Here is a 24,255-nt window from a genome sequence, read left to right on the forward strand (position 1 = left end):
AGCGTTCCCCTGGCCGGAACTGGCATCCACTGGGACCAACCTGCTGTGGGACTGATTCCACCCTCTGTGCCCCGGGAATTTGCTCTTGTAATGATGCCAGTCTGTTCCCTCATTGCCAGGGAATCAGTGTGAAAAGAGAGCGATGCAGTGTCCTCAGGGGAAGAGACCTAAATGGTGACTCCTTCGCAAAGAGCCTCTTTCAACTCCATCGTCTCCACTTTCCCAGGTCCTCGGGCCACTCATTCGATCCGAATTTATCGAACAACTACTATGTGCCCGACATTGTGGGAGGTACGGAGGTGGAAGTGATGAAGACATCAGAGAAAAAAACCCTGCTCTCATGACCCAGACGTTTTACTGAGGGGTTAGGAGGAGAATCAACACGTTCACAGAGAAGAATTCTGGGTCATTTCAGATGATGATGGTTCGGGGAAGAGAAAAACTGGTGATGTGGTGCCCTGGGAGCGGGAAGCATGAGAAAGAGCCACGGACGTGCTAGAATCACAGGGAACAGTGTTCCAGGCAGAGGGAACAGCCGATTGTAAAAACACAGATTTGGAGGGGAGCTTTTTGGAGAAACAGAGACAAGTCAATACGCTTAGAGAAGGGACAGCAGGCAAATGATGGATCATGCACTTGAAAGCATCTGAAGACTTCAGGGCACCGGAGACAAGGGGAGGATGTGGTTTATGGATTAGGTTCCACACCTGGGATCAAAATAGCCGGCCTGAGTCTCCGCGAGGTCCTGCCCCATCCCCTGCCCGTGCGCCTGCTCAGTCTCTGGCCGGGGAGGCTTCCCTCGCTCCAGGGCTGCAGGATTCCTTTGTCTGACTGTTTGACTGTCGCCTTCCCAAAATGCACTGATGATGTCTGCTTCTTCCCTCCCTCACGCTCAGTAGTGTCCTTTAGATTTCGACATGAAGCCCCGGTCCCTTAGGTCAACACACAAGACGCCCACGGTCTGCCCCTTGCCAGCCCCAAAGCCGCATGATGTGTCACCAAGTCCCGCAAGCACACAGGCTGGAGTGTCCCCTGAGCACCTCCAGCGCCCTCACCTGGGCCTTTCTCTCTGCCTTGGGCCCCTCACCATCCCCCTCAACACCTGGAAGGTTCTTTGAGATAATTTAGAGGGGGGAAAACAACCAAACCCTGCGGCGTATTTATGAAGTGACACGATTAAAATGAATGTTTCCTGCAGCTTCTATCATGAGAGTCATAAATAGCACATTTCATGTTCATAATCTCGTTTTTTGGGGGGAGGACTTTAATTTTGTTGTTCCAGGAACGTTTCTAAAGTGAAAGGGAACCCCTAGTCGCATCAGCGAGGGAAGCTATTTCAGAGGGACCCTGAGAGATTTACACCCCTCCCCGCTCCTGCCCTAATTAAGGCATTTTTGCTGTGTTTCAATAGCTCCGAGGTGCATTGTGCTGGCCTTGACTGGGTTTATAAACAGCTTATCCTCGGGGGGGGGGGGGGGAGGAGGGAGAAGGGGAAGCTTCCTTTGCAGGTTATAAAGTGTAATTTCGAGGGGACCAGCAAGCTGTGCTGTGACCCAGCCCACAGGTCACCGTGATGCCCACTCAAGTGTGAGGGCCGCTGAGCTAAGGGCACGGTTTTCATGGGGTCTCCACACGCCAGGCGCTCTGCTGGGGCCTTGCTACTCAAAGTGTGGTCCTCAGACCGGAAGCACGGAGGTCACTTATGACGCATGTGGAACCCGGTCGTTCGCTTCACCCCGCTGAGCTCCTGGGGCTAACCCGTGGGAGAGATTGGATCGTCACGATGGAAAACTTCTTAACATTTCCCCCCCCCCCTGAAATCGCTCTTTTTCTTTCCATTGCGCTTTCTTCTTCCGCTTGGCCATTTCCAGTACCTCAGAAGAATTTTCCCTGTTTGTAGTAAAGCTTCTACTTAGCCCCAGGCACGTCACTTGCTGAAACAGAGGTTTATTGACTGCACTTGTCTTTTCCCCCTCCATCTCCTCTGTCATTCTCCCTTCCAGATTTCCTTGACCACGCCATTCATTGGGTGTCCTGTTTAATTAGTCAACGCTTGGGATCCGGGCAGTTAGAGTTGTCTTTTCCCCTGATCTCTGTGGTAGGCGGCCTCTAATATAGCTCTCGGTGGTCCCCAGTTACAGATAGGCATGGTTGTATAATCCCCTCCCCTTGAGTTTGGCTCGACCTCCATGAACAGATGATGCTAAAGCAGTAACGTGTCCTTGTGAGATTAGGTTATAAATGACTGTGACTTGTGTTTTGTCCTCTCCCCCAGGCTTATCTTGGGGGGCTCACTCTGATGAGCTAAGCCCTGTCGGGAGCCACCCTGTGGAGAGGCTCACACCTGAAGGGACTGAGGACGGCCTCCAGCCAATAGCTAGTGGGGAACGGAGGCCTCCGTGTAAGAACTCAAGGAACTGAATCCTACCGACAACCATTGAGTAGATCTTGGAAGCAGATCGGCCCCCCCTGTTGAGTGAGAGGTGGCTTCAGCCTTCGTTGACACATCCCTTGTAGCCTGGGAGACACCTACAGCCAGTGGCCCCAGTGAGGTCATACCACACCTACATGCCTGACTGACAGACACTGTGGAGTAATGAATGTTGTCGTATAAAGACACCCTGTGTGGGGGTAATTCGATATGCAGCGATTGATAACTAATACAATCTCGCTGCAGTTGAGATTGTCTAAGGCTAGCTTGTCAAATTGATGGAGGGGCACTTTGCTGGCTCTAAAAGTACCTGGAAAAATCTAGTACAGGAGAGACTGTCAGTATTCACCAGATCTGGGTTTCCTCCCCTTTGCAATGTAAACGCATTTCTCAGGCTACTTTTTAAAAAATATTTATGCATTTTTGAGAGAGAGATGGGGGGAGGTGGTTACAGAGCGAGAGGGAGACAGAGGATCCGAAGCGGGCTCTGCACTGACATCAGAGACCCCAGTGCGGGGCTCGAACTCATGAACTGTGAGATCATGACCTGACCCGAAGTTGGACGCTCAGCTGACTGAGCCACCCAGGCACCCCTTCCCAGTCTACTTTGAATCCAGATGGAAGCTGAACGTGATACAATGTGTTTGGGAGCGATGCACACGGGTCAGATGCACCCTGCCCAGTTCCAAAACTTTCCCCGTCCAAGTCCCACCCCCCTTTTAGGAGATCCCTTCACGTCCTGCTTTGCTTGTCTGTGGGATGGAGGCAGAGGACCCAGGAGAGGGCTGTCAGGAAGATTTAAAGGTTAGCGAGCTGATGGAAGAGTTGCCTAGGAAGAGAGTCGCCTTGGAAACTGCCAACCGGAGTATTCACGGTGAATCGTGTTGGGACAAGAATCAAGCTTGGTTGCATTAAGCCCTTGAGATGCTCGGGCTGTTTGTTACGCAGTAACATAGCTTGTCCTGACCAAGTTACCTATACCTTCTATGTTTTGTCTACTTAATTTGCTCTGTACTTTTTAGATCAGTTACTATGTTTTGGTCCTTTCAATGCAACTGATCTCGCTTAATACTTTATGTAACATTTATTCATTTGCTTTGCAAATATTTATTGGTTGCCAGGTGCTAGGCTTCTATTCATAAAAGGGCACAGATTGTCCTCTTAACAAATTCTCAATGAATTTGGAAAATAGACACCCAAAGGGGCAATTTAATTGGAATATAATAGGGATATATTTATGGACCTTGTTGAAATTCCCTTTATACCTAAAGCACTACCCCGTACACTGATCTTTACCTGCACGAACACTTACACCTTCTTCCTGTTTCTTAAATATTGAGGAGGTAGAAAGGTATGGCTGTTTGGTATTACAGTGAATTTGGTTCAAGTGGAGATATTACGTATGTAGGGGACCAGAAATGAAGTGACAGAAGGAAAACATCCCTAGATATTTGTGCTTTATTCGCTAGGTGCTAGGGAGCCATTGATGGTTGTAGAGGGAAGATACAAGAGCCACTTTTACTTTAGGAAGATTTATGTAGCAAAGGTATGCAGCGTGGCCTAGAAGAGGGAAGAAAACATGCATATCGGAAGACTAGGTGGGAGGCTCACTATGTAGCAGAGCAGACTTGAATCAACAGAGTCCTGCTTGAGGGCAATAGGAAAGCAAATTAACTAATGGGAGTTAGCTTTGAGAGAAAAACCTATAAATCTGACTGAGAGAAATTACCTTCCCATGATCCAAGATCATTTCTTGCTGTTTCACCTTTTATTTCTTCCATCTGAATTTAGTTCTGTGTGTGTGTGTGTGTGTGTGTGTGTGTGTGTGTGCGTGTGTCAGTCACTTTCACTAAATAAGATATCATACGATATCTGGAAAAGGTACTATTTCTATAATGCTATAGTGAATCGTGCTTGTTTCTATATTATATTTTGTGTTTAAAACAAAAAATCCTGGGGCGCCTGGGTGGCTCAGTCGGTTAAGCGGCCGACTTCGGCTCGGGTCATGATCTCACGGTCCGTGAGTTCGAGCCCCACGTTGGGCTTTGTGCTGACAGCTCGGAGCCTGGAGCCTGTTTCAGATTCTGTGTCTCCCTCTCTCTCTCTGCCCCTCCACCACTTGCTCTCTGTCTCTCTCTCAAAACAAAAAAACCATAAAAAATTTTAAAAAATAAAAATAAAAAGTAAATAAAAAATTAAAAAAATAAGACAAAAAAATCCAACCATGTATGAATTTTATTGTAGTGCTTAGGGAGAATTAAAAAATGCATCCTTTATATATATGACTCTTTGGTGTGTTATTAAGGGAATAATTCGAGACTATGTCAGAAAAGGCTAAGAGTTAATTGAGAAGTTGAAGGACAGAGAGCCTTCTGTGACTCCTATAGAGGAGTGAGGGCCCTTCATTTTCTTTTTTGTTAAGTGGTAGGTACTTCAGTAGAACCGCTTAGAAAGTTTGACCTGTGCCAATTGTGGGTGTCAGAAGTGGGTGTTGGGGTGGGGACAGATGTCAGACTCGCAAATGAATGTAAGAGGTGGTGCTGCCCTTGGGGAACATTGAGGCTAAGAGACAGGGCTGCATTCTGAGCTTGGCTGGACCCATGACCTTGAGTTCTTCAGGGGTTGGCAATGGAGTCTTGCAAGAAAACAGGACTGTGTCCTTTTGAAAGAAATCCATCCAGGAGGACCACAGGAAGGGCCTTAGCTGTGGAGCCATTGGAAACAGCATTGTGGGTGTCTTAACATGGCCATTTGAAGGAGGCTTTGTTCACATCGAGGTGACAGTAGGATAATGACATTGAACAATAAGAGGTTTCTAAAACCTCTCACCCCAAGTGGTACTTTTCCATGACGAAGAGCTTCAGCATCTGGATTATGCCCCATCTAGACGCCATCCATGTTGGATTTAACAGTATCCACCGTGGAAGGCTTTTCCAGGGCCTCAGCTTTTCTGCCCATCGTGCTCTAGCTTTAGTGGGTCTTAAGCAGCAAAGGGTAAGTGGTGGAAAGAGTGGCTGAAGGAAGAGGAGAATCTGTCTCTGGTTTCCTTTTCTGTCTTTCTTTTATTTTTAAATAGTTACTTTGAGAGGCAGAGAGTCGTGTGTGAGTCGGGGAGGGACTGAGAGAGAGAGGGAAAGAAAGAATCCCAAGCAGGCTCTGCATTCAAGCCCGACGTGGGGCTTGATCTCACGAACCATGAGATCAAGACCTCAGCCATCCATTATCAAGCGTCAGATGCTTAACCGACTGAGCCACCCAGGAGGTCCTCTGGCTTCCTTTTCTGGCAAGTTTCCTGGCCCATGGATTGAATCCTGAGCCAGAGAGGAGAAAGGTTTTCAACTGGCTAAGAGCTTGGAAGTTTGCTGTGGCCCTGGGCTAGATATTTTATCACTCAAAAGTGACCAGACGATTTTACTCGCTGAGGAGTGGTAACTGGAAAAACTTTCGATTCTGCTCAAGACTCGAAGCAGGTGGGGGAGGTTTGGGGCCCAGAGCGGCTGCACCAAGGTTGGTGGGGGGAAGGACCAATTGCTTCCTGTTTACAACCACTGAGTCTTGTCCTGCAAAAACAAAAACAAAAACAAAAAACACAGATAAACAAAAAAACCCCAAAACGTGAAAAACAGCCAGCCAACACACATACACACACATACACACACCTGAATAACTTAATTTTCCGCCTTCTGCTAGTATAATTTAAACACTGTTTCTGGCTCGGCCTGAATCGGAAAAAGACTGATTGGCAAAGATTTTCTAAGCCCTCCAATTCAAATCTCCTTCCTTAATTCCAGCTCCAGCCGCTGCCGCGCTGAGCCGTTCTGAAGCCTAAAGCAAGAGGAAAACTCGGTAACGCTGACACTGTGCTTATTTAAAATTTTGAAATTTGGGCCATCGTGGGTTTTTGCATGAATTTCGATCTTTTGAATATTGCACTGAAGTATTACTTACCTTGAGTCTTGAAGTTTTGCTTTGTTTTGTTCTGTTTTGGCACCTCTCACATGGGGTGCCCAAGGCAGGTGCCTCACTTACCAACACGAAGTCCCGGCCCCGTCTCCACCCCCAATCCAACACCCTCACTACCCGTTTCAGTGCTGTAGGGGAGGAAGAAATCAGAAAAACCCTCAGGATGAACGACAGTTTTCTGCGAAAACCCTGTGCCCTGGTGGTCTCACACCCCAAATAGGCAACGTCTGTACTCATTGTCCCAGACCAAACTGCTAAAACGTTGAGATTATGCGTTTGCTACTGGGGAACATAGGTCATTCACATTTTCCCTCTAGAACACTGTTTATAGACAACTGGAACTATCTGCAGGGAGGGCCTCAGTGCGTTTGTCTAGTGGAAGTATTCATAGACAGCCATTCTATACAAACACAAGCCTTCAAAGTCTTTCTTCTTTGAAGATGTTCTCTCCCGGCACTTGTGAAACAGAGAAACATAGAAAGATTTTTTTTTTTCCCTAGTATAATTTTGTAGCTGATAGCAGTGGTTGAGGTACACGTTAGGCTTGGACCTTCGGTTCTGCCCCATTCCCGTTGGTCAGTCTTGCTTCCCATTCCAAACCTCAGTTTACCTGTCTGTAAAATGGCACCTCATAGGACACACGTAAGCATGCAAGAGTCTCTTCAGCGAAGCAGACCTGGAAAACCTAATTCGAAGGGGGATCAAGTGAGAGCTGAAGCCACAGAGGTAAGTGGGGTCATATGTTAAGGTGCCTTTAGTTTCAGTGCCCAGTGGGATAATCCCTGAACGACACTCAGCTGTGCACAGAGGGTACACGCACTAAACAAGACCTACTGTCATTGTTGGACTTTTACATGGTCAACAGTTTTGCTCGTGCTGAATCTGGGTGAGAGTATTCAAGGCAGTATTCAAGGCACATCCTTTGGATGTGTCCCTCTTTATTTCAATGTTTTAGCCACTTGGCCTAAATCGGGCAGATCGGCCTGAAAGTTATGTTGGGTCCTCAGCAGGGTGGAGGAGGGGTAGAAAGGAGGACCTCAGGCTTGGGTGTGTGAAATGTCCCCAACCTGGCCTGAGAAGACCACGGAGTTTTACAGGATGGAGGAAAGCAACCTTGGTTTGGGTAGGCACGGGAGCTAAACTCAGATACAATCACAAGTGTCCCCACAGTAAAGGGTTCTCCAGGTCAGGTGGGCAGGCCATGAGAGCAGGGCTGGGGGCCAGAGGTGAAGGCTGGGCTTGGCAGAGATGTATCAACTCCAACCCACCTGGAGAAGTTGCCAGGCACAGTATTTGGAGGAGGGCCCTGAGGCTGGGTCCAGCTCATTGGGCACAGTGCCCTGATTAATTAGCGATGCCAGGCCATGACTGAGTTGAGGTTGTTCTGATGTAACATTTCAGACTATTCTTAGCAGGCCACAGGCCGTGACTGGGAACAAACATAGAGGTGTCCAACTTCCCCGGAGAAGGGGTCACCCAGATTTGTGGCAGAAGAATTAGAAGCAGAAACGGTGCCTCCCTCTGTGCCCATCCTGTCTCCCACTTAAAGGAATAGAGTTAGGAAGGCCTGAATATACCAAGACAAATCGCAGAGCTCCAGCCCCAGTGGATAAATTGGTAACAAGGAGATGGGTGGAGGTCTTGCAACCATGTTGGATTAAAACAAGACTATCAGTAGGGGAGGCTGTGACCATGGGTGTCCCCAAGTACGCAGGGACCCCTTGGTCTGAGCCCACAAACTGATCCTCAGCTGCATCCACCTGACAAAGGTCAGCTGTGTGGGAGACAGCCATGAGAGGGGAAGGCCCTGGGGGGGCTGGAGCAGGGTGCATCTCGGACATCAAGGCCAAAGCCAACTGGTGGTGAAACAAGGGCACTTTCCCCTGGGCCAACCCAGCTTTATTTCATGTTAAACTATTTCCAGCAGAGGTTCTTCTGTTTGGGCATCTGGCTTCAAAAGGTCAGGACAGGGGAATTTTCTCCGTGCAGAACCAATGCTTCCTTATGCCATTTCATCATTCGTAATCTTGTTTTGATCATTGTAGAGATAAGGAGTAGGCCATTGTCATCTGAAAAAGAAAAAGACGAGATCGAAAGAAATGGTTGATTCCGTCAATTTTGGAAAATAAAAGTCACTTGTGAAGAGTAGAAGCGTATTAACCAAATTGTGATTGGGTCTCCCGGAAGGGAAAGAAAACAAAATTAGAGCAGCAATGGACGATAAGAAATAACAACAACAACAAAAAGGTTGCCTGTGCTTGGCAGGAAAGATGCCCTTAGGTCATCTGGGGGCCCAAGAGAGAAGTGATCAGAAAAGACTGCACAGAACGTAGCAACGTCCCAACAGACAGCGGGCAGGCTCAGGCTTGGCAGAGAGAGCAGTGCAAAGGAAGATATGGAGGCCTGGAAGGGTCTGGAGAACTCAGTTGGCTGGCTCCTTGCTTTCAAAGTCTGGTTTGGACTGGCAACACCAACATTACCTGGGAACCTGGCTGGAAACGCAGCATCTCACACTCCACTCCCATCGGGCGAGACGGGACTTCAGGGCTGGGAGCAGACAGCTCTTGGGGAGCCATCACTCGAGACCACATCGTTCGGAAGTTTCTCCCAGGAGCTCAGTGCCTCCCCACAGCACGGTGCACACAGGCACCCATTTGTTTGCCCAATGAACCCCGTGCTAAGTAGCGTGAAGACAAGATGTTTATTAACTGACCAACCCCAGTTGGTCACCTGACCTCTCCGTCTACTTTACAAAGTTGGAGTCCTAGCTTGTCTCTTCGAACAAAGGCAACTGAGTGGTCTTTTGTCTATATTTTAAAATAGCTCCCCCCTGTGATAGATCTTCATGCCCACAAGTTCTGCTTCCCTCTGAGTCCCAGTCTCCCAGGCTGAGGACCTGGCCCCACTGTTTCAACGGCAGACATCGCAAGCCCTGGTTATTGCTGGTGTCATTTCCAAAGTGCTTGAATCTCACCTGAGATTAAGACGGGCGCAGCCTGAACATGGTTGCTGTTAGTTTAATTATGAAAGACACAATGAATAAAAGGGAGCCCCCGGAAAGAAGAGAAGAAGATTCCAGCCACAGTCCAGCAGGTGAATAGGTTTTCTCTGGAGCCTGGGGCTCGGGCTCAGACTTCCCAGGGCCCGTGATCCAAGAGGAAGCCTGGCAGAGCCAGAAAGCCATGCGGATCTCATCTCCTTGACAGTGTGACTTTAGTGATTTTATGAACCTGTTTCCCCTTGCGCCGAGCAGCGCTGTCCTGAAGGGGACGGAGATTGCAGATAAGTGCCCACGTCTACATCTCTCTCGCGCTCAGCGAAGTCTGTTTGTGGCTCTGAAACCATACTCAACGAGTTCTTAGAAGGAAGCAGTGATTTGCTTCACGGAGCGGCACGTGCTCACTGTCGCCGATGCTGTTGGAGGCGGTCCTTTTCCCTGGTAGCAGACGGAGTGTGTGTGTGTGTGTGCGCGCGTGTGTGCAAATCCACAGAAGCGCCCATGCCTCGCTTCCTGGGGAGGAGACGATGCTGTTGGGCTCTGCCATGTTTCGATTTTTGTTGCACACGTGATGTCTCGGAAGAGGGATGTGTCTTCTCTAACCACCATCATTTTTATATGAAATGGAAGGTATTCACATTATATCTTCATCGTCTGGATCTCAACTAGTAACGGTATCAGAACTACTCCCTCCTGACGACTATATTCATTTCTCATTAAAGATATTTCATGTTTTATTCAGGAATTTAAATGAAGCTATCAGAGCCCGGAATGGCATCCGTTCGGTATAATTGTATCTCACTGACGCCAGCCCCAAGAGTTCTAATTAATATATATTTAGCTCCCTGACTGTCTTTAGACCAAACGGTTGAGCATAGAAGACAGGAAGAAAGAAGAAAAAAACACACTGAGATTTGAACAGGAAAGACTTTTTTTTTTTTAAAGAGGGCATTTTTTGGCAATTGTGTGCTGCAAGTGCTTTACTCCTATATCCATGTCAGAAATTACTTTCAGGCCGTGGAGTGCTTTATGAAAAACGGCTGCACGATGATAATTGTTTTTATTGATCACACATTCGAGTTATTAATTTTTTAATCTCCTTTTTTTTTTTTCTGTTGCAAAAATGTTCATGCCCAGGGAATTGCTATGTGCCTTCACAATCCTCCTCAGGTTTACTCTCCCCTTTTCCTCCCTCTGCCCTTTTTCCCTCCGACCTCACACTATTAAAAAGAGATATCGTTCCTCTTTGCCAATGTGAAAATGACTGGAGCCATCTTGGGATTACTTGGCCTCCCTAAACCCATAATATGAAAAGAAGCTAATTGGGTACCAACCTCATTCCTTATGGGGTTTTCCATTCCCCCGGATTCCCTCCAACCACATCCCCGTTCTCACTTACAGGAAATGAGTTTAGGGACATTTCTTGTGCTGATCTAACATTGGAATTCATAGCACTTGTGTTCACTCAGAAGCCTCAATTCACTCCCGGTCCTGGGATGCTCTGGGATTGTGGTTTATAAATCACTCCTGTGGTGCACCGTGTGCAGAGATCAAGACCCCTGTGGGCTCCAGTCATATTGAATTGTGCCGGGCAGTGGAGTGTCCTTAAGAGTTTACAGTAAGGAAAAACAAAGGCCTTATAAATAGAACGATTCATCTGACACTTACAACATTTACAAGGCACTATTGAAAAGAGAGAGAGGATGCTCTTTTCCTTTGTTCCCAATCTCAGTCTCATTCACTGAGGAGGGTAGTTCTTCAGTAGGACATAAATTGGGGTTTAGAAATAGCCTGTACCAAAACTTAAGTTGTGATTTAAACAACCAGTAGGGGTCATTTAGTGGTTTATTAGCCCGCCATAAACCTACCGTGAATCTGGTTTACACTGCAAAGATTTGTGCTCGCCCCTGGCCCATTGGTGGCGAAGACGCCATTGCCACTTCTCATTAGTATGGGAAGGTGGCAAGCTTTTTCATTCATTGGATGTGCGATGTGGGTGAGGCAAGCCACTTGGTCCCCATGAGCCGGCGTGAACCAAGGACATACAAATATGTTTATTTCACGGGGGTCTTGTTAGACCCACTGCGATAACAACAAAAAGAACCATTGAGTGTATTGAATGCTCACCATAGCCAGGCCTGGTTCTCAGTGCTAAACATCCATTTTTCGCTCTCGGTGACAAACAAAGATATATTATACATTGTCAGAAGTTACATTCTCATACCAACGGGGAGTGTATTTAAAAGTCTGCGTTTAACTTGGTTAGTATTTTTCCCCTTGCAAATCAGACCGGGCACACGGAGGGAAAGAGCACTTGGAAAAGATTTCTGCTGGAAGGCGGGTCCAGTCTATTTTCCTCTCTGTCCCAAGACAGCAGCTTTCTAAGTGAAAACAATCCTCCCAAAATGGGGGCTGGGGAGTGCGCCCAGTGCTCAGGCAATCACGCTCAGTTGATTCCCAGATACATTAGCACACAGCCTTATTGACTACCATGTCCGTTTGACCAAGCTCGGAGGGGTTTTTATTATCTGAAACGCCTCGCTGCGTGGGCACGATGACAGGTATGTCATGAGGAGAACAATAACCAGAAACAGATGCATGGAATATTCACTAATATGTCAGCAACTACAGTGCATGTCAGCAGTATGCGTCCTCACCAGAAAAAAAAAAAACATAGGAAAAGAAGAACATTTATTTCCATGAAGCCAATTTCCATGCCAAACAGAGCATCTGTCTGGCTTTTGTGTTTGGTATAAACAGGGCTCGCACACACTCAAAAATAATGTCAAAAGTTCAAAGGGTGGAGAGTCGAGAATTCTCACGTGGGCAAATAAATGAGGTCTGCGGATTGGCTGGCCTTCACTCGGCTTTACATGAAGTGTCTCCTTGGGGCTGGGGTGATGTGTGGCTTTGATTCTCTGCCCTTGTCCTTCTATAACCTGGTTTGGAATGTAGCCCAGTCCTAAGAGACTGGGGGTCACTCCGGCTTGATAGTGTAAGGTCAGAAAATGGAATGAAGCTCGGATATCTCAATTGAGATTTGAGTGTATAAAAGTATAAATCAAAAAAGCAAAATCCTTGAAGGGACACCTTGCAGCTGTCGCTACAAATGAAAGGTTTCAAAATAAGTAGATACAAGAACACGGAGGCTGGTGCAGCTAATAATTCCTTTGCAGTCCTCCTGGAAGGATATGGAGTCCAGCTCAGGACTCAGAAGAACAGAATACACATTATTCTAAGCAAAGATTCTGGCCTGAGTGCTTTAACAAATTTGTGTCGCTTCAGGGACAATATTTAGAGTGCTTTGCAAAAGCAAATAGAGCCCCTCCTTCGCGTGCTTTCTTGCAGGATGCAAATTAGAAACTGTACCAAGTCACAAACATCCGAGATCTTGAGAATATTTGTTCTTTGTTCTTGGAAAATCTGGATATTGTCAAAGTTGAGTTCATTCATTCAGGAAGGGGAAAAAGTAAATGGATTTTGTCCGCCTCGACTCCTAAATGCCACTGTCTTATTTGGCTGTAGGATATTTATGATTTTATGTTTATTTAAACAGACATATTTCTAGTTTATGGGCATATTCCAGAATAGAGCTGCGTGTTGCTTGGAGTGTAATTCGTATGGGCAAACACCTGATCCCCTTTAATAAAAGATAAAAGGGAAACAATTCCCTTGCCGTTCAAAGACCTTGCTGTGCCTAGCTCATAGTCACAACCTTGTTACTTGACCTTTCTAATCAGTACAAGAAATCCAGATACTGAACTCCAGGTACAGTGATTCTAAATGACCCTTCCAGCTGCCACTTGAAATCTGTGTAGCAGAAATTGTTTGAATCCAGAGGGCTCTACGATTCTGCTGACCAAATGAGACTTAGGCTTTGCAGAGGTACATGTGACAGGTGCTGAGAATTGTCACCAAATTATGTCAGATTCACTCCTCTCTAGATTATTTTTAAGGGAAAGTTTTCTGAGAGCCCTGCTTTCAGGCTGTAATTTTTTTCATATGGTCAAAAAAAAAAAGGCATTTCAATGTTCAGAGCACTCACCCTTAGTGTGTTTAGCGTTCGAGTTATTTCGTCTTGTTTGGAGGAAGACAGTAGATCATAGTTCTACGATTGAAGTTGTGTACAGATGAGCTAAGATTTCCCAAAGTGTTTCCTGTGGTTCACAGATCCCCCCCAAATGTTAGCACATTTTAGGGGAAAAAGGAAGTCCTGGCTAAAATAAGTTTGATCCACACTGAATTAAGTGTAGTCAAAGAGTTGTACTAAATGTAGGACTTCCCAGAACCTTTAACATGCAAAGTAGCATGAGATTTCTCAGTGGGAGATGCACTTATTCTGTTTCTCCGTTTTTTTAACCATGTATTTCTTTTTTCAGAAACCATCTTTAGTGACTAACGCTCCAAGAATCTTATTTTAGGCGGGGCAGAACTAGGTGCAATGGCACATATCTTAGGCTACTTGACCAAAACATAAAAAGGGAAAGAAAAGAAGGGAAAAGAAGAGAAGAGAAGGGAAGGGAAGGGAAGGGAAGGGAAGGGAAGGGAAGGGAAAGGGAAAGGGAAGGAAAGGAAAGGAAAGGAAAGGAAAGGAAAGGAAAGGAAAGGAAAAGAAAAAAGAAAAGAAAAGAAAAGAAAAGAAAAGAAAAGAAAAGAAAAGAAAAGAAAGAAGAAATGAAAAGAGCAACTCTTTAAGACAGCTAATATCCACAGCAAGTAATATTGGATCTTGAATTAGCTTAACTGGCCAATGATTCTATCTAAGCCAAAACTGAAAGTGGAAAAAACACAAACAAAAACAAAACAACAGCAACAAACTAACAAAAAACCCAATCTCATAAGCTGTTATTTACTGGAGATGGAAAGGAATAAGAAAGAAAGGGCTTTAAAATATGTTAAGTAACCTCTTTGGCCCATGCCCACATACAACTTCATAAATCATTCAACATGTGTCAAGGACAAGAAACCTCATCAAATGAGTGCCCAAATAGTTTATTCTTCAACTTTTGCTTATTGCAATCAGATTGTTCCTTGAGTAGTCATCTTGACACAACTAATTATTGCTATCCAAGAAAAAAGGGGAAAAAAAGAAAACCTCAAAATGTAGTTTTGTAGGAAAAAGAGAGTGGATAGCATAAATGCAAATATTTCTCTCTGTCATCTTTCCACCCTGGCTGTCCTATATCGGTTTCCCTGCAGCCCTTTTGGCTCTCTTCCCTTTTCCCTTCCGCTCTCCTGCCTACCTTCATCTGTCTCCGTGGCCCACAATTTGAGCTTCTGGTCTCATTAAAGAGAACCTACATGGATAAAACCAATTGAGAAAGGCCACCTGTGCTGTAGCAAAGGCTCATGGGTCATATGGGTCCGGTGTGGCTCTGCCACCCAGGGCTGGGAACTTGACCAGGTACTCAATGTTCCCTGGCTCCATTTCTATCTCTGTGAGATGCCTCTGTTGGACCACATGGCATCTGGAGTTCTACATTTATTATGATGATGATTTATCATCATCATCATCATCATCATCATCATTATTGGTCTTCATTCCCCATTTCCTACAGGAAGCAAAGCAGAGGAATCTGCCTGTTGACCGTGAGGCAACATCAGAGTTCTCAACAATTGGCTAAGTACGGTCAGCGTTGCCTTTGAAAGAAATGACACTTTATGGGGGAGGGCGTGGTCAACTCCACCTGTGAGAAATGAGAAGGCTTTTGGAATGTGCGTATTCTGGACTTCTGATCATTGCCTAGAAGCTAATAACAACTTCTGTCCTGGGGCTCTTTCATGGACAGCTCCAAACCAAGCCCGCCTACATTAATCATTGTTAAGACGGTATTTGAGAAGCTAACGTGAATACCTGCCCATATTTCTCTGCAGCAAGGGCGGTGACACGATGGGTCTTTTCACCATTTTCTCTCGCAGGGAAAGGAAGTTACCCATGGTGCTTCCTCACCAGCAGGAGCCGGGCATTCCCTCCACTCCCGAATTGGGAACCTCTGGCTCTCTTTGTTCTTTTTCTCTGAGGTCATTTCTGCAACATAATCTGCGTTTCCATGTACACCCATACCCAGGAAGGCGAAAGCTAGTCACCGAAAGTAGAATTGCCCAAATATTCCGACACAAGCACAATTTGTTTTTGCCGGAATGTGGGGCTGCTTCCCCGTCCTGGCTGGTTACGAGATTGTTCCAGGGAGCGTGTTTCCGAGGATGAGAATGAGGCCAGTGACTGCTGATGTTAAAAGGATATGGCATCTGCACAAGTCCTGAGACGGGGGGCTGGTTGCACAGATTAGAGCCAAACATATCATAGCCCGATTAGCAGATGTGGACTTGAGTGTGTTGTCTAGCATTTTTTTTTCCCCTTTAAGTAACAGGGAGGCAATTAAAAAAAAAAGAAGAAGGAGAAAGAAACAAAAGAGGAAGAAAAAAGAAAGGTAACTCCATTTGTTTTCTATTGTCTTTATTTCTCACTCTCCCTCGTCCTGGTTTCTCACTTCTATTCCTCTGGGAACCCAAGTTACAACTGAATACAAGAAATAAATTTCCATGTAGTGGCCATTTAATCTCACTCTGCCTTGTTCTGGTCAATGGGAAATTTCCCCCCAAATGTAGCTTGGATAGATAAAGCCACTGAGGAAAAACAAATGCATTCATATCACGTTGGGACAAAATTAGTTCTCTTACTGGCAAAAATCAGAAATGCGCGGGCGTGTGTGTTTAACATTTAGAATTTGACGGAGACACCTTTTCCCACCTAGAGGGTTCCTCTTAATGGGTGAGATCACCCATGAAGAGCTTCAATTACTTGATGCTTTAAAAGAATTCCTTATTATATTAAGAGAGAGAAGAGACACAGGCAAGAAGCAAGGGAGAGACATTTGGGTAGGAGACATCTCAAGCTGTATGTGAGAGGCAGAGAGTTTAAAACACAGTGTCTTCCAGGAACAAAAATTCATCCCCACAGTAGGGAGCTCCTTTGAAAATGTTTCACGGCCTGTTACCAGGGCAGAGGGGGAATAAGAATTCCATGAGTCAGAAGGGTTGTGAGTTGAGCTCGCACAAAACCGGCGACTGCTAGTTTAAAGCGAGCCAAAGGACCAACCCAATAAAAACTTTATTTATTTATTTATTTATTTATTTATTTATTTATTTATTGTCTTCACATTAATTTGTCTCAGGGAACATCGAGTGAAGGCCTCACAGGCCTGGTATGAAGAGTTGTTACAACAGACACTCGTAGGAACTAAAGAGACTTCCTGCCCTCCTTCCGGACTCAGACTTCCTTTGTTCCTATAATCTCAAACCAGCTGTTTCCTCTGGAATCCCAAATCCCAGCTGGCGGGGAGTCTCTACCTCCCGGATCCTGCTGCACATAATGTACATCAAATCTGAATGTTGATATGCCGTGTCCTTCTTTTACCCATCCTCCTCCCCCACCCGCTCCTCCCCTCCCAGCCCTGTATTCACTTTGACCTTCACAGAGGGAGCAGTTAGAAAACAAGTGACAGAAGCCTTTCAAATTCAGACCTCTCAAATGGCAAAGCAAATCCTAGGGAATATTCAGAATCTCAGATGTCAAGTTTGGAAACATGTCCAGAAACCTTTGTAAGACAGAAATCGGAGAGTTGCCATCATTTTCCCAGCTTCCTTTTAGAAATCAGGACATCAGTACGTTTTTTAAAGTTTATTTGTTTATTTATTTTGAGAGGGAGGGAGAGAATCCCAAGCCGCCTCCCTCCCCACTGGCAGCGCAGAGCCCGATGTGGGGCTCGGACTCACCAGCCGTGAGATCATGACCTGACCTGAAATCAAGAGTCAGCGGCTTAAGGGACTGAGCCTCCCAGGTGGGCCTAGAAATCGGTACATTTTAACAAACATTAGTGTGTTGCCTGCTCTTTGGTGGAAACTGGGCTATAGCTCTGTTCAATGTAGAAGAAATGAATAGGGGCCAGTTGTTCCTCATTCATAAATTTGCAATTTTATTGATTGATACCTTCATTGAGACTTCTAGGGTATAAGAAGAAGAAAGAGGCTAGGTCTCACTTACGGAAGAATTTATGAATAAGTTTGGAAGAAAAAACATATAGAGAAAGAGAAATAGAAAAAAAATGCGAAGCCCTATTTGAACTACTGCAAAATGATGGAACGCTTCTCCTACACTTTGTACGCAGGATAAGGACGTGTCTGTAGTGCCGGCGTGTTGGGGAAGGAAGGTGGGAAGTTTGAGTCAAGGGCAGCCCATGGATGAAGGCGTTCTGTCTGAGTGATTTGGGAAGAGCAGGTCAAGACAATGGGAGCCGACACCAATAAAAGCCCAGAGGGGAAGGCGCAAGCGTTGGCTTGGGATAGACCTTAAGCCACATGGGCTGTTTCCTCATTAACCACAGCACACAGTGAATTCCAGTGAAGGATGAGTCTCACGTCAAGTCGCAGAATGCCCAGGAGTCAAAGGGGTGCAGGAAGCACCCCTGCTCTCTCTCCCCCGCACAGCCCCACTCCGACATTTGCTTCTCGGAAGTCTGTGCGGGTCATTCTCTGTGTGGTGATTCTCATGATTCTCAGGCTGGCGTCTCCAAGTCAGGAGAGAGAATGGGTTCAGATCTCAGCCCTGCGACTTATTAGCCATGTGATCTCAGGCAAGTTGTTCTACACTCTGAAAGCCTCAGATTCCCATCCGTAAGCTGGAAATAAACTGGATCTTCCTCCTTGGGCTAAGGTGAGGTTTGATCAAAGACGTCCCCGAATAGCTGTGCAATGCAATAAATGTTTTCTTTCTTATAATAATAACACGGATCATTATCATGAGGGACTAAGGAAGTTGGTAGGAGACTGACTTAACTAGAGTCAATATGTTCTCTGAAAAAGTGCAATGAAATTAAGCTAGGCAGATAAAGCCACCAAAGCAATATTAAAGAGCAATTGATTACGGGTAATATTTAATAGGAACAGGAAAACTGCTTGGAGATTGTTTCATTTTATAAAATGGTCTCTCCACGTGTGAATTGTCTTAACAATTCTTAAGCAAAAATTAATACCTACTGAATAATTGATGCTTACACGCATTTACTGCAGTTTATTGAATTATAGGAACACAGAGTATGGTCTTCAAGAGATGGACAGTCGAGCCAGACTGCCTGGCATTAGAACCCACATCTATCACATGGAGGTATGAGTCCTTAAGACAAATCACTTAACCTCTCTAAGACTCAGGTTCCTTATTTGCAAAACAGAGAGGGGGTTGTGGAGAGGACGGAATAAATTAATATCTACAACTGTCTTTGAACAATGACTGAAACATGGCTGGCAGACAGTATTACCACCAATCCTTTTATTATATAAATAATAACACAATAGCGGGCAATAAAAAATAATACACCAATGCAATATAAAATGAAAATGATAAAAGCTACATAATAAAAATGATCACAAATATATCGCACCTAATACAAATATCACAGGTAGAGGTTTTGTGTGATAAGAGCATAACTACCTTATGAATTTTTGGACTATTCTTTCCACCACTTTTAGTGTGGGGGATGCTTTAAATGCGTTCGATATCTAGATCTCACAACGTACCAGGTAGCAGCAATCGCAGAGATAGGCTCCTCGCTTGGGGTGAAACAATCAGCCTTATAGAGGTTGAAATTGACATGATAAGTCTGCGAGTACTTCACGTTTTATAGGACCTGCCATTGCTTTTGTGTTTGATTTATTTCAGTCCTCATGCTTATGGTGTCCACTGTGCTTGGGAAGAGAATTTCATTTAAACTCTCTGAAAACAAATGTAGCGGGCAGATCGTTTGCTGAAACATCGGTGAAACACCCACCTAAGCCAGTGGTTCTCAAAGTGCCCCTGTTGACCAGCAGCAGCAGCAGTAGCTGGGAGCTTATTAGGAATGCAAGATTCTTGGGCACCCCCAACCTGCTGCATGGGAAACTTTGGTGTGGGTCCAGCAATCTAGGCCCTACCAAGCTCTCCCAGGGATTCTGAGCCCTGCCCAGTGGGAGGACAGTTAAATCGATATAGATAAATCAATGTAGATACCAGAACTGGCATAAATCAAGCATTAAACGTGGTAATTACGGACACTGGACATACCATGGACCCTGCTGGATGCTGGTGGAGGAGCATGTACCCATTTCCCCCCTTCTACTCCGTTTTCTATTTGTACTCCCATCTGTTGACACATTCTTCCTTTTAGACGTGTTCATACTACTAACCAGGCTGTGGTGACGTGACTTCCGCTGAACTTCAAAGTCATGTCTGGCACTTCCTATTATCTGTTGATTTAATTAATTTAACCCTTGGAAAGCAACTTTAGTTTCAGTTACTTGAATTGGACCCCCCGCTCCGTCCATCATTTACCCCCCCCCCCCCAGATGGCTGCCACTGATTATAAAACTCATGTGAAGAAGACCACACTCTTAGGGGTGTGTTGGCAATAATTAGTTTCGTCCTTCGAGGGGTTTCATAGGGAGGGTGTGTTTAACTAAAATGCAGATGCTGGGATCTTCCTGTTTCAAGATCATCTGCTGCTAGAGCAGCTCTGGATGTCACGGACAAGGGGGTGGGCAGGGAATTAGAGGAACAGGTGCATAGGTGGGCTGGAATTCTGGAGCAGAAATGAAACGGAGGGGCCCGTAGACATCCGAGGATATGACCGTGGCGATCAATTATGAACTGATTTCAGATGTTCTGTACTACTGCTGCCTATCTTAGTTGAGGGTAGGAATAGACAGTTGTATCCATCCGTCCACCCATCCATCCACTCAACAGGCAGATATTGAGCATCTATTATGTACCAGACAGTAGTATAGCAGTGGACAAACAGAAAAATGTCTGCTCTCATGAAGCTTTCCTTCTAGTCTGGGACACAGATTAAAAAAAAAAAAAAGTGAAAAGTTTAAAGGTGATATTTTTTAATGGAGAACACTAAAGCAAGAAAAGGAGACCAGTGGAGCCTCAGCGGGAGGGGCTCCATTTTCAACCAGGCGGTCAGGGAAGGTCTCCTTGAGAGCACATTTGGGAAAAGACCCTGGAGGAAGAGCTTTCCACCAAAAGTGAACGAGTGCAATTACCAGACGTGAAGGTGTGTCTGGTGTGCTCAAGTTCAGCGCGAAGCCTGGTTCTGCCAGAGTGGAGTGATCCAGGGTGAGTAGCAGGAGGGAACGTTACAGGATAAGAGATGCCCAGATCTCGTGGAGCCTTGACGACCGCTAGGGGAGTTTTGCCTTTATTCGAAGAGATCTAATGAACACAGTGTAGTGAGCCAACCAGTTGTCCCTCCCAGAGAAGGGCTGATGTCGTAAGAAAGCGCCTAGGATGCATCGGACTCACTGGGAAAGATTATCTGCTGGAATCCTGAAAAAGGAAGAGAGGAAACGGTCAGTGGCAAAAATAAGAAAATGGGGACTCAGAGAATAAGTGAGTTGGTCCTTCTTTCCCTTCACGAAGACTCTGAGAGTTGAACGTGGGGTGTGAGGGTTTCAGTGTGTCCAACCAGGCTAGCAGTACCCGGTGACCACTGAATGTAGGAAGGTGGCCATTTCCCACCAGCTGAGCCCTGGCGGGTGGGGTGACAGACATGCCCAAGCCAGAGAATAAGACAACAGTGGAGAAAGAAGGCTCTCCAGCTTCCCTCACCACCCCCTGAACTGGTGAGAATTGGACAGAGTTGCTGCTAAGAGCCTTGCACTCCTGTCCATACCTGAGCCAGCCTAGGGCTCTGGGAGGGGGTAGCATGGCAGTAAGAGCCACGGCAACAGCCAGTCATGTTCTAGGACATGAGGATATGAGTGTATCCAAGAACCACACGGGTGCTATATATCCAGCTAACTTGACCGTGGGCGATTAAAAGAAACACTGAGTGGGACAAAGTCTTTCAGGATCACAGAAGATAAATGATTGCCAGGCTGGAGAATCTAAGAAGGTTTCCAAGAAGTGGCGACACTGAGCTGGGAGGGCCTTGAAGGAACTTGGAAAATGTTGGAAGCATTGATACAAGTAGAATTGATGTGCAACGTTTTCTAGAATAATCTTGGGCAAAGGATGCTTCCCTCACGACCCTGTTCTCCAGTCTTTCTGAGCATCCTATCTCAGGTGACAGCACAGGGGTAGCCTGAGTATGGCACCTAGTGCCCTCCCTGGCTGGTTGGGAGTGTTGTTGGACAGACAATGATGAGGCTGTATCCTGGCACTGAGGAGAAAAGGCTTCCTAGTAACTTACGCTGTGTGCCTGCCGAGGAAAGTCTCCAAGAAGGACAGGACCCTAGTGTGCTCAGAGCTGTGTCCCTTGAGGCCCTGCCCATAGCAGAAAACCTCTACAGAGTTTGCTGAATGTCCGGTGGCCTGTGACCCATGTGTCATGCGTGTGCCGCATCTGGAGTCACAGGTGGAGCTTGATTTAAAGTTAAGTTTGAGTCCGGGCTTCTCCCTTGCCTGGCCGTGCAACTTGCAAAGGGCACTTGTTCATCGCTGCCATTTCTTTGTCTGTGCAATGACAATGGGGACTTCACAGGTACTGCTGGAGGAGAGGGGTGCTGGGATAGGCAGGCTTCAACGCAAACCATGCAACGGCAGTTGGTGACAATAGCCCGACACTTGTAATTCAATGTGGAAGAGACCGATAGAATTAAACTACAGACCCGTAGTTAGAGCAACTCAGCAGAGATTCTGCCAGAGTCATAGGATTTTTTTTTTTTTTTGGCGAAGTGAGTTTTTTTTTCCCAACAGTTCTACAGTGATAGAACATATATACCTCACCTAGAGAGTTAAGTTAGCAGTGATAAACTCATGCTATGTCTAGAAGTTTCCCCTGGAATTTTTAATAGTCTATACAATACACGACACAAAAAACCCAGATTGACATAGTATAGATTTTTTTAATAAAAATAGGTAGCATTTTATTGTGTCATACTGGCGGTGATAGAAAGGGGGTATACATTTTAATGCGAGTGCAATTATAAGTGAAGGGAAATACTCGCGTTTCTTCTTGCATATTTTTCCTTATGGTTGCCACCATGTGATTTAGGTGTCATTAAGGATTTGATTTAAGGTCTCATTAAGATAACATTTCTTCTGGAGCCAGCAGTGGGCCGGCCGTGCACGACTGGCGTAAACATGGTAACTCAGTATTACCCGTTCTTCCTCACTCCGGTGCTGCCTTCCTCAATTTTTTATCCTACAATTCTCAAGATGCCCGACTTCATCACTTAGAAGAATATAGAGCTTACTGCGTGCAATTCCATAACTTCCCCTATGGGGAAAACCAGGCCACTTTGAAGTTCCTTTTATTTTCAACCTTCATTAAGTTTATGACAGTGGTTGTCTCAAATTAGGTTTATAGAGAGAGGCATTTTGCAAATTTGTCATTTATAGATTGCACTAAACTGACCTGATTTAGCTGTGTTGTTTAGAGAAATGATATAATGTGTATTTATTCCCAACTATTAGATAGTAAATATATAGCAATTACTACAAGTGTGCAGACGGGCACGAAATCCCACAAGTAAGTGATGTATCTCTTTTATCTTTTATCTAGCAGCCCAAATGCTTTCGAATTCACTTACTTATTAACAAAAATTTACCAAGCACCTATTTTATCGCGGTGGCATTGTGCTAAACACTGAGGTCTTAAAGACCTGTAAGCCTGCAGAAGGAGTGAAGGCCCCCCAAAATCTGTATGACCCCCACGAAGGGACACATGCTGTCCTGAAGGACCCACAGGCGGGCTAGAGGAGAAAAGAGGGCAGAAACTCTCCTAGGACAAGTCAGGGAGGCATTCCACAGAAAGATGGCATTGTCAGAAGGACAAGAGATGAGTGGGAATGTGCCGGAGGGCGAGGGAAGAACCTTGTAAAGAGATGGGATATTGCAAAACCCATCCATTCTTGGGGAAAGTGGGGCAGTCCCGAGCTATGGGAACAGAGTGCCATTGAAGGAGAAGAGCCAGCAGTGAGAAACAGAGACAGTCATGAAGGCCATGCTGACCTTCCTTTGGAGCCTGATTGCTGGGAAGGGAGCCCCAGCTGGATTTGTGTTTTAGGAAGATAGCAGTGAAAGCAGTTGTGCAAAAAAGAACTAGAAGGTTGGAGTGTGAGGCCGAAGGAGGGGCAAATTAGCCCCCAGTATGTGTGAGATTCCAGAAAAGAAAGGCGAATCTGCTCTAAGGCAGAGATAGAGAATGGCAAAGAGGGGATGGGATGGAGAAATATTTCAAAGGTTCAGTTAACTGCTGAGATCCTTTCTCCCCCATGAATTTCCATCATGGTCTGAGAGCAGCTGGAACTGAAGGAGAGATGGGGAAACCCTTGTTCCCTTTGGGTTGATTGACACATGCCACATGCTCTGTTCCCACCACAATTCAAGGGGCCAAGGGTGCGGGACATTGTCTTCTTCTGTTCAGAATGGATAAAGCACCCCCTCCTGCCTGACTATTTCTCTGAAATGATAGACTATCCTCCTCTTTCTTCCTTCTGCCTTCCTAGTTGCTGCCCTGATGGTAGAGTCTTGAACCTGACCTTCTTTCTCAGTCGGGCAGAGTCAAAGTGCCAATAGAGTCGAGTCCATCCCAGAAAAGTCACTATGTCAGCTACACCTCCAGTCACGGAAAAGAAAGATGATGAAGAGGCTCTGAGGTTTCTGAGTTGTGGTGAGTACCTTTTAGGTACCTGAAGGTTCGACTGGAGGCTCTTGGGTGGGGTCGTAATGATGCCACAGTTTTGGGTGCTCTGGCCTTGCTCTTACAGAGGCATTGTTAAAAACAGGCCATGCAGGAAATAACACCAGTTTAGGAATCCTACGGCTCTGGTTTGCAAAATTATAGATGGCAGCTCTGTTGTTTCAGGCAACTTACTTGACTTGTAT

Source organism: Neofelis nebulosa, chromosome 7, assembly GCF_028018385.1.
Source record: "Neofelis nebulosa isolate mNeoNeb1 chromosome 7, mNeoNeb1.pri, whole genome shotgun sequence".
NCBI lineage: Eukaryota > Metazoa > Chordata > Mammalia > Carnivora > Felidae > Neofelis > Neofelis nebulosa.